Source organism: Sinocyclocheilus rhinocerous, unplaced genomic scaffold, assembly GCF_001515625.1.
Source record: "Sinocyclocheilus rhinocerous isolate Xijiao unplaced genomic scaffold, SAMN03320098_v1.1 scaffold990, whole genome shotgun sequence".
Taxonomy (NCBI): Eukaryota; Metazoa; Chordata; class Actinopteri; order Cypriniformes; family Cyprinidae; genus Sinocyclocheilus; species Sinocyclocheilus rhinocerous.
This window is the reverse complement of record NW_015652301.1, coordinates 757005-768220: the sequence shown is the minus strand read 5'-3', so window position 1 is coordinate 768220 and position 11216 is coordinate 757005.

The window sequence follows — 11216 nt, the reverse complement described above, 5'->3', positions numbered from 1 at the left end:
CAAACAGTCAAAAAAGAAATCTCCCTTGCCATTGGTCAGTTTTTCGCGGGCAAGTTCACTACTGTAAATTGATTTACAGTAGTGAGGAAATACAGTAGTGACCGTATATTTTCCCATAATCCTTTGCTGTTTACAGTAAAATACTGTATACACAATTTACAGTATCTTACTGTACATATTACAGTATAATACTGTTCAAATTACAAAAATCAGTTACAGTGTAGTTATATATATATATATATATATATATAAAATACCTGAACTAGGCTACTCTTGCTATATCATAAAAGAACAAAAGAAGACATGATCTGATATTTTATATATCTAATATATGTAAATATCTTTAAGTGGTTTGCTGTATTTTTTATTATTATTATTGTTCATATTTGCATGTTTTAAAAGCAATTATTGCAAAAAGGGTGGCATCTTGCCAGGGGCGACACAGACAGACAGCGACACACGCAGTCCCCGAGGATCTTCCAGGCCTTAATCGGTATATCGTCGGGGCCAGTTGCTTTGCCTCTTTTCATCTTCTCAATGGCCAGCTTCACCTCTGCAATCTTGATCCGGGGGACTGGGCCAAGGGCGGGTGGAGGGCTTGTAATTTGCGGGTGCGGGAACTCTTCATTACAGATGCCAGAGAAATGCTCTGACCATCGATGAAGGATAGATGGCGGGTCTTATGTGTCCTTTTCTGCATGTATTGCAACTGCAATGTATTTAGAATTAAACTAAATTAAACAATTTAAACTAAACATAACAATACTGACCGGAAATCTTGTGGAAAGCACACTAAAGTGACGTCAACAAAGCAAAAGCATGAAACGATCTTCTGCGAAAAGCTTAAGAAATACTGTACAAAACCAAAGTTTAAAAATAGCATTAAAAGCCAAAGTAATTACATAAGAGCGGCTGACAACAGGCGGCTCTGACTATGATGATAATAATAACTGGATAAGCGGCAGTTAACCATGTTTCCACCTGCAGACAGCAGGAGGTCTGTTTCCATTACATGGCGTTTAGGAGGACTAATCCCGCTGTGTTTGGGATGGCATGGGCGTTTTATGCATGAGTTCCACTCTGTTTCAGAGAAATTCGACTTTTTTCTCTGTGCTGATGCTCCAAAACCACAGAGCTGACAAAAGAAAATAGAGCGGTCTGAATCTGAGACTGGAGATGTGCTCATAAATGTTGAAATATTTCTTCTGGACTCTGAGAGGATCAGGTTGGGCTGTGAATTCGGTTGTTCTCATATTTTAAATGTCAGAATTCTTCTTTCAAACTCATTTAAATATGTATAGTTTCTCAGAGACCTGTTTAATTCATATCCAGCATGCTGAAAACACCGGCATTTGTTGCATTTTGGATGCTGGACGTCATTTTGGGATGTTGGTGTCTAAGACTTTGCCCTCAGCCAAAACTATTTTCTCTGGAATAGATTAATGAGACCAAAGAATGCCCATTAGATTTACCCAAAATTAATTATATCTCATGTTGAACCACTATAGAGACATCAGAGCCAGCGGCAAATTCCAGAAGAGCTGGCTGAGGTGAGGATGCTCTCTGCGGGTTCGTGAGCGCTGAACGGCCGCTGACGCCCTGGAGCTCACATCTCCGAAAAAACATCGAGAAAAATACAGATAGGCGCTATCTTTGTCAATAAACAGCATAGTGAGGTGTAAACAACCACATTCTCGCCTAAAAACTATTAAAACTGCATTTGGTGACACAACAACAGTAGTATTTATAGTGGATTTGGTCGTCCGCCGTGACACTCGCTGTGGGAAATGCTGCAAGCGGAGTGATACAAACGGTGAAACGGTTCCCGTGACGATATTGAAAGACTTCTGAGCCAATCAGATTCGAGGACCAGAAAGAACCAAATAACCTCTCCTGAGATATGAAAACAGTAATGTGGGTTTTCCTCTGAGAATGAATGGTGGGATGGTGGATAAGGATAGTGTTTGGATTGATCATCTTTCAGTGTTGTTCTGGTTCCAGGTCATCTGCTATCATTGAGTCATGGGACAGCTTGCATTCCCCTCCTCTCTCTCTCTTACAGGTGTGCACACGCAGGCTGCTGAAGCCGAGAGGATTTATCGATAGTGAGAGTGAAGCTGTCATGTCGCGCTGGTGTTTACCACCAGCCCCATTCTCTGAGCGCAGACCGGTTTTGTTTTGGAAGGGATCTCTATCGCATCCTAATGAGCTGCATCCAGCAGATGGGAGAGACCACACCACGCTTTCACACACGGGACCAGAAAAATCAACAGACCAAAATCCCTGCGTTACTGCAGGCTGGAGAAACAGCCTCTGAGGGTCACATTAATGTCAGGAGCAGAGCAGTACTCCACTGCTCACCAGAGACATTTTAAGATGAATACACCGAAAAAAAAAAAAAATTATTCACCAGTATTTTGACTTTTTTCAAAACTTATTTTCAGAGAATATATATTATTTTACTTGTTTTTATTTTAATTTGTAAAATTTTTTCATTATAAAACGTAAATAATTACATTAATCTTACCATATCAGCATCTGTCTATAAATTGATCTTAATATTTATTTCAAGTATTATCTTACCACATCATTCATTTATATATTTATATACATTTATATATACATACATATAAAAAATTTATATATAATACATTTTCTGTGTTAATCTCTCTCTCACACACATTAATATAATAAAATATAATTACTGTTATATTCTGTTATAGAAATTTTTGTTTTGTTCATCACATAAATACATTAATGAAATAATACTATTATATTATATTAATTTTTTTTATGTTGATATCAAACACAGGGACACACACATATACCCTATACACATTTATACAATAAAAAAAATTATATGATATATTTTTGTTGTGTTAATCATTAAAACGTGTTTTCCCAGAAAAAAATAAACAATCCATAAAACAAAAACATAGTATGTCATGCAGCTTTGCATATTTGGTAAAAGTATCATGTTAGTAAGTGAGGAAAATCTACACATTATTTAACATTGTCAGCTTGTTAACATTATTTAAAAAGCACAAAGATTGATCATGTTTCTAGAATGTTTAAATAGTTTCACTGCAAAATAAGACAAAAGTATTGATGCTTTGTATGAATAATATTACAAACAACTCCTCCAAACTTTCTTTGCAAAGATTCTGGTTAGTTTAGCATTTTCTCTGTTATTCACTGTTAGCAGTAGCGTGTGCATTAAAGGCACTCTCCATCTATGTCAACACGCAGCATTTTGCCCGAGCCTCAAATAAAAGTGCACCCAGCCAGGGCGACTCCATCAATCTGCTCACGCCATGTTGATTTACATTTCCCTGACAGAAAGCAATTTATGACATGCAGAAATCCAGAATATTTAACCTCGCCTTCTTCTCTTTCTCTCTTGATTCTGAATACATCACAGGTGATGGAATCAAAATAAAGGCACGGGAAAACGAACTGAAAGAGAGCCATTGATCATTCACCCACCAGATCGTCTTTTAATCTAAACAGAACGATCATTTGCGCTCAAGTTCATATGGAAATCTTTGGCATCATGGCACATCTGAGCATAGTTGAAAAACGGGAGATTAAATGCATGAACTTGAACAACTGCATATCTTGAATGCAATGTGAGTTGCTTTAGATAAAAGTGAAAATGCATTGCTGAATGAAGTGATTTAGTGAAGCAGAGGACTTAAAACAGCAGCATCAGGAATATGATAAAATATGCCTAACTCATACAAGCATCACATTTCTGCTAAAAGTGTGATTTTTGTGTGTTCCAGCCAAAATGATTGTTTGTGGTTCATTTTTAGAAGTTTTCCTCAAATATTTTCACAGGCAATGTAAAAAACATCCACGGATGCCATCCAGGCCTGATTATGGGCGAGAAAAAGATTTGTCAGTAAATAAACTGCATAAATAGTTACTTTACACTATCTTTAGAAACAAGGTTTCTGCAGCTTTTTGAAAGTAAATGGACTTTTTATGACCTTTTCATGACCAAGTAAAGATACTTTAACAAATAAATTGAAGAGAACACATTATGTCAATATGGCCTCTAAATGCAAATATCTTGTATTAGCAAAGCTTCAAAATGACAAAATACAACATCGGATCGTTATTTCTTTTTAATTCATATTTACAAAAAAATAAAATAAACGCATACGTACATAAATCTTGAATAGCTGCAAAAAAAGCAACGTTCTTCATCTGTATTTTTGTCTTGTTTTCCAATAATGTCTAAAAGTTCTTCAATTTACTTGAGAAGCAAAATGACTTAAGAAGTCTTGCAGTGCATTTTTAAGACTTTTAAAAGACCAACAGCAACCTTGGTAAATGTTATATATTTAATACGTGTTAAATATATTATTAATAATCACAATGCACAGTTCTTTTATCGATATAGTATCTAGCAGATAGATGGCACTGAATAAATTTGTTTAATAAAATGACATTTTATTAAAAAATTGTTCTTAATATTTTGTTTATGTAGCCACAGTTTCTTATTTCAAGCTCAAGGCAGTGCTGTATTGTGAATATAATGATAGCTGAAGGCCTCTCTGTTGCTTAAATAAGCCTGACTTTGACTATCAATGCAGTTTAAACTTGTATAAATGTCCATGGATGTAAACTACCAATATTTTGCTCACATCTCACAAGAAAGCAGAAGGAGAGGCTTCAGATGTTTAATAGAAAAATATATTGTTTAACTGAGAAATGACTTCCAGGCTACAGTCCAAAAACCAACACACAGAGATATGAGAATTGACAGATGCACTTTCCAAATGCTTTTAAGCTTTTTATCCTCCTGAGCATTTACTCTCACTTTTTGCAAGTTTCAAAAGATCTACGAACCAATCGTCTCGGAGAAAATTGACGCACGCAGCCGGGTATCGTATAATTGAACACTCGCCCTGATTGAACTGTCTGAGATTCGCATGCGGCATATTTCATAGGGAAGATCTCAGGAACCATCTTTGAATTATTTAGGAGTCTGTTGATTTTTAGACGTTGTGTATTTGGCAAACATGAGAAAACCCGAACACTGTTACGATTTTTGCTGCCGTTCTCCTGAGAACAAACAGTGCCAAGATACTGAATGCATTAATATTGCTATCAAAATCACACGCCCAGTTCAGAGTCATGTGCTATTCTCTGTGATTCACTCCTGCTATCTGCCATATATAATCCCACCATCTGCGGTAAATGAGACTCAAGATTTTACACTCAATACTTTTATTTCTACATAATTAACACATTACAATGCATTTGCTCATACCTGTGTTATTCTACATGAAATCAGAATTAGGGATGGGCGAAAATATATCACAATTTTTTCAGGAAGGATCACGACCCACAATCTTATCATGATTGTTTTTCATGTTAATATGACTATTTTAAAAGTTACCGATCAGTAAAAGTTGTAGGGTCTACAAGTTAACATACGTAAAAAGTTCTCAAGCTTAGTGAAGACAAGTAAACAAATAACAAGCAATACAGTGCATTAGTGCCCACTTTTTCAGCTGCGCTGGTTCCAGAAGTATTTTTCCCCATTCTTTTTTTTTTTCCATATGGAAGTCTCTATAAAGCGTTATAAGCCATAAACCAAACCAACCAGCTTTGAGATGAATCACAAAATTACAAACTTTGATTTGAAGCAAAAAACGTAAATGAAAAAAGGTACAAAACTGTGTACTGAACGGCTTTAGTGAGGGAAAGAACTACATTCCCACAAAGCATTGCGAATGACATAAATGAAAAACAATGGACAAATACAACATTATTGATTTAAAGTTGTTGGTTGTATCTACAGTAACAATATATTTACGTTCATTGCAAAATAGGCATACATATACAAAAATGTAAGTATTGAGAGCGTGAATCATGGGAGTGGGTGGAGCTAAAGATCTCTTTTGCCATGCTTTGCTCGATGGGCCTCTCTGATTGGTGGCATTTTCTCTACAGCATCATGGGTAATGTAGTTTTTCACAAATTCAGCTATTAAACATGATTATTGTAAAAACAAGTTGAATTATTGTGAACAAATTGGTTCAACACATTAACCACATCACAGCTCACAACAGGTCTGTATTTAAATGTTTATCAGTTACTGTTAAAAATATCTTTCCCTATGGAGAAAATTGAGTTTTTACTTCTGGAACTCGACAGTTGCGCTTTACAGAACAAATAAATAAATAGAACAAAGATAGCCTACAAATGAAGAAAATCATGCTTTAAATTTGTCAGGTTTTACAGTATTCAGGTAAGAAATAACTACAGAAACTGAATAAAGTAATCAAATGTAAAATTCAACACCATATCAATGAAATTGATTTGTACATTGATTTTTATTAAAGCTTTTTTATGTTGCTATTACTTTAAGACATCATGCACGGATCTAATGTACTAAAACACATCCTATGTTCTCCCAACTGTTTACATTCACCTATGACATAACTGAATATGTTTACGTGAATACTTGCAAAGGCGGGCATTTTATTCAAAGTCCCTTTAAGGCAAGTCATGTCACTCGGCGGCCATCTTTGAAATGCCTCTCGGGCATGCAAGTGCAGCTCCTATCTCTTTGAATGGGGAAACATCAAATTCTCCAAAACTGTTTGCCAAGCATATAATTAAATTTCATATTTGAAATCACCAATGAAATCTGACAACAACTGTCTCATAAATGTTGTTTCTTTTGCGTTAAAAAAGCTTATTACCGATTAGCGATAGGCTCTTTTACTCAAAAGGCGGGGCTTCCTTCGATAGAGCGGCCATATTGAGCGTTGCACTTTTCCCCATTCAAAACTATACGAGTGACATGTCTTGGGTATTTTTATTTGTGTATCTGACCGTTTAGGCGCGCACCCGAAACCATACTTCGTGTGTTTGTGTTCCGAGCGCGTGCACAGAAAGCCGCCTGTCACGTCCTTGTCCGAGTCGGTTCTCTTTTGCAGCTTTTAATAATTCCTTTTAATATCAGCCGATCACACTCTTTACTTTATCACTCATCCATGTTTCTTTATCACTAAATTTGTTTACTTTAAAAAGTCCTGCCTGAACAGAAAGATGTACTGATATATTCAAATACGGACATAAATAGGACACATTTGGTCACAATCTCTATGATTCGTTTTAAAAGTAGATTGTGAACGTCTTCAAGATCGATCATGATACAAAATCGTCAGTTTGCCCACACCTAATCAGAATACAGCTCTACTTCCAGTAACTAATAGATTGTATGTAGTATGAAGTATGAAGAAAAAAATAGTTTAGCGGAAATAGAGAGAGAGAGAGAGAGAGAGAGAGAGAGAGGGAGGGGTCAGCTGTAATTTTACCAGAGTGAAATGCTGCGTTTACAGCAAAAAGTCAAGGCCGGAGAGCAGAGCTCGAGTTCTGTTTTAATGGCTTATCTTACTGAAAAGTTGTGTGGTGAAAGCAGTAAATTGCCATCTCTATACAGCTCACTATTCAAAGCCTCACCGAATGACACAGACGACTTTTAAAGCCGCCGTGATTCCGGGTTCTGGCTTGACGGGATATTATAACGCTGTGTTCAAGGTTTGATCCCAGGGTCTGCGCGCACAGTTTCTGATAGATATATTTGACATCACATTCTCCTCACATCTCTTACAGCCTGTATAGAGTACAAATGTGCTCATTGTTGAAAGGAATGAACCAGGTTTATTGAGAGGCACAGTTAATTAGCACGGAAAATAATTCTGACTTGTCACTTAGCTTGTAAATGTATAACCATTTAAGCTGCCAAATACAGTAATAGCATCAGTGAAAGGACACTTTAAACAGCTTTACAGTTTAAATAAGATGGTTTTGTTATGGAAAAACACTTTAATGAAAATACATGCATCACATCATTCTCCTTTTAAACCTTCTGGTTCATTTTCCCCAAGTGTAATCTTTGTTTGTGTTTACATACAAAGGAAGAGCCAAAATTATTGTTTGCATTAATAATTTTTAGCAGTTTTCTTCAAAGTGTTCCTCAAAGTTAGCTTAGAAAATGTGAAAAAAAAAAAAAAAAAACATCTACAGATACCATCTGGGACTCATTGTGGGCAAGAAAGAGATTTTATAAATACGATTACATAAATAGTTAAATGGTATTTAAAATAATACACTCCCCTTTAAAAGTTTGGAGTTTAATAATACTTTTATTCAGCAAGGATGCATTAAATTGACCAAAAGCAACAGTAAACACTTTTTTAATTTTACAAACAATTTCTATTTAAAATAAATGCTGTTCTTTTGAACTTTCTATTAATCAAAGAATAAACAAACAAACAAACAAACAAATAAATAAATAAATAAATAAATATAAACGTTACGATTTCCACTAAAAAATCATGAAGCTGCACAATTGTTTTCTAATAAGAAATGTTTCTTTTCCATCACAGGAATTCATTAATTTAAAAAAAATATATATATATATATATATATATATTCAAATAGAAAACAGTTATTTGAAATTATAATAATATTTCACAATATTACAGTTTTTTTCTGTATTTTCAAAGAAATAAATGCAGGCTCATCCAAAACATCTAAGATTGCATTTAAGATACATATTATCAGTTCACATATTTCCTGGGAATCAAACCCACCACCTTGATGTTGTTAATCCATGCTCTACTGTTCAATTACAGGAACACTATTATGCTTTTCTACTTCCCAACACTAATCTGTTCACATAACGCACATTACTTGCAATGAATTACACTGGTCCTAGTCATTTCTGTTAGTCCTGCTGAAACATCACATGCTGAAAGAGCAAAAGGTGTGTAAGGATTAATGAAATCTCATCCCAGTCATCAATGTTTAAGTTGCAGTATTCCCATTCATTCCAGAGAAAAATCATCAAGGAGAAAATGTGATTTAACACATATCCGCTAGCGTGCCAAGCACAGCTGGGTTACTCACGGCGGTCGCGGTCACGACAGCTGTTGATACACAGGTTCCATCCTTTAATCTGGGACTTCTCTCTGTGTTTATGCCATTAGATCAGATTTACACAGCTCTCCCAGCATTGCCTGCTGGAAGAAATATATTTTTGTCAAGCATACTGTGTATTAGGGGCCATCAACACTGAGTGGGATATTAGTATTAAATGAAGTGATGGCATAAACATAAAGTCTCTTATGCATAAGTGCTCACCAAGGATGCATTTATTTGATCAAAAAATACAGTAAAAACAGTAATATTGTGAAATATGAAATATTACAATTTTAAAATAACTGAGTTTAATTTGAGTATATTGTAAAAGTAATTTATTTCTGTGATGCAAAGCTGAATATTCAGCATCATTACTCCAGTCTTCAGTGTCACATGATCTTCAGAAATCATTCTAATATGCTGATTTGCTGCTCAAGAAACATTTCTGATTATTATCAATGTTGAAAACAGCATATTTTTGTGGAAACAGAATTTTTTTTTTCTGGAATCTTTGACGAATAGAAAGTTCAAAAGAACAAAAATTTTTTTACATAAATCACTTTTAATCAATTTAATGCTTCCTTGCTAAATAAAAGTATTAATTTGTATAAAAATTAGCTATTGTCACTTTTAATCAATTTAATGTGTCCTTAATATAAATTTGTAAAAAAAATAGCTACTAGACACCATAGTATTGCCATGGTACATGTCAAGTAAAAAATAATGAAATTTCAAATTAGTTTCAAATAAATAAGATTTGTAGAGTTGAAGATTTGAAGTATTAATCTACATAAAAAACTCAAAACTGTAAAATAATACTAATACAACAGGTATTTACATATGTCAAACGTGTTCAAATCATGGTCTTCTGGACATTTTGAGATCTGTTATGGTATTACAAGAATCTTTTTCTCATGAAAAAAAAAAATCTCTATACTGAGAAAATATTGAGTTAAAAATTGGGTGGTTCTATGGGTGGTCAAACAATTTTTAAAACATGCATTGTTGCAATTGTTTTAACATATTATCGTTCAGGAGACGCCTGAACGCAGATTTGATGGGGAGTCAAAAGCATGTCGGTATTAATTTTCCAGTTTTAATGCAGTTACAAATGCATGTCGGCCTGTTTTTTGTTTTTTTGTTTGTTATTGACACGTGTTGGAGTGACCTTGGAAAATCCAGCAATTGTTTAGTCACACTTTAATTCACACCGCTGTGTTCTTTAGTGTTTGTGTTGTGCTGCGTTTGCCCTCCGGAGGCCCAAAAAGGATGAGAGTGGAAGCCGCGCTTTCTCCTCATCAGAATAACAATGTCGCCTTTGTCTCGATGCCTTACCTGCAGTTTGTCAGAGATTGCGTCTGAAAACTCGGCGAGGTGGCGGTACGCTGAACCGGTTTAAGTGATTTAAAATGGCCTTCCTTCAGGAACCAAAGAACGCTTGGCATCAATAATGCAACAAACTCTGGAATGTGATAAAAGAGAGTTATGATACTGTCACATTGGCATAGAGCTAAAAAGCGAGATGAAATGGCCAGTTATTCTGCCTTGATTTACAACTGGAGAAATATGATGACTTACCTTATGACAGATCACAACATTTCATTTAATTTGAACTTGTTTTGCAGAGTTATTCTCTTTGCACTGGGTTCCTATAAGGAGAATCCTTAATATAGAGCGGCGTAAACCGCTTTATATGATGGGAATTGGCGTTTAGTGCTTACCTTGGCACAAATCTGGTGTTCCTCCTGCTTTCTGTCTTTCCAAAGAGGAACATACTAACACTCTGAAGTATGTTTGCCTTCATAATTCATCTAAGCTGAATCTATTTGTTCGCATCCCGCTGGCACATGTGAACAATTATTCATGCCTATATTTAAAATTTTATAAATTCGGGTTTGGCAGGAGTAGAAACACAAAAGATTTCCAAGTCTTCCTGCATGCTGGAGATCAAATGGCAAGCTGTTTGTGCAATCAATCGAGCTCTTTGTTCTGGCCGTGGACATTCAAGGGTGAATCTAGTAGTATGTTCTTATGTTAATGCCCTCAGCATCAGGGTTGTGTCACAAGTCAACATTGCACAGACATGTTATCTTACATACATTTCCAGGAACATTACATGATATTCACAACCGTTTAAAAGTTTTGGGTCGAGAGATTTTTTGAAAGTCACCAAACTCACCAAGGCTGCATTTAACTCAAGAAAAATTTCTGTTGGAAACAGTTGTGCTGCTTAATATTTTTTGTGAAAAATGTGATGCATCTCTCCC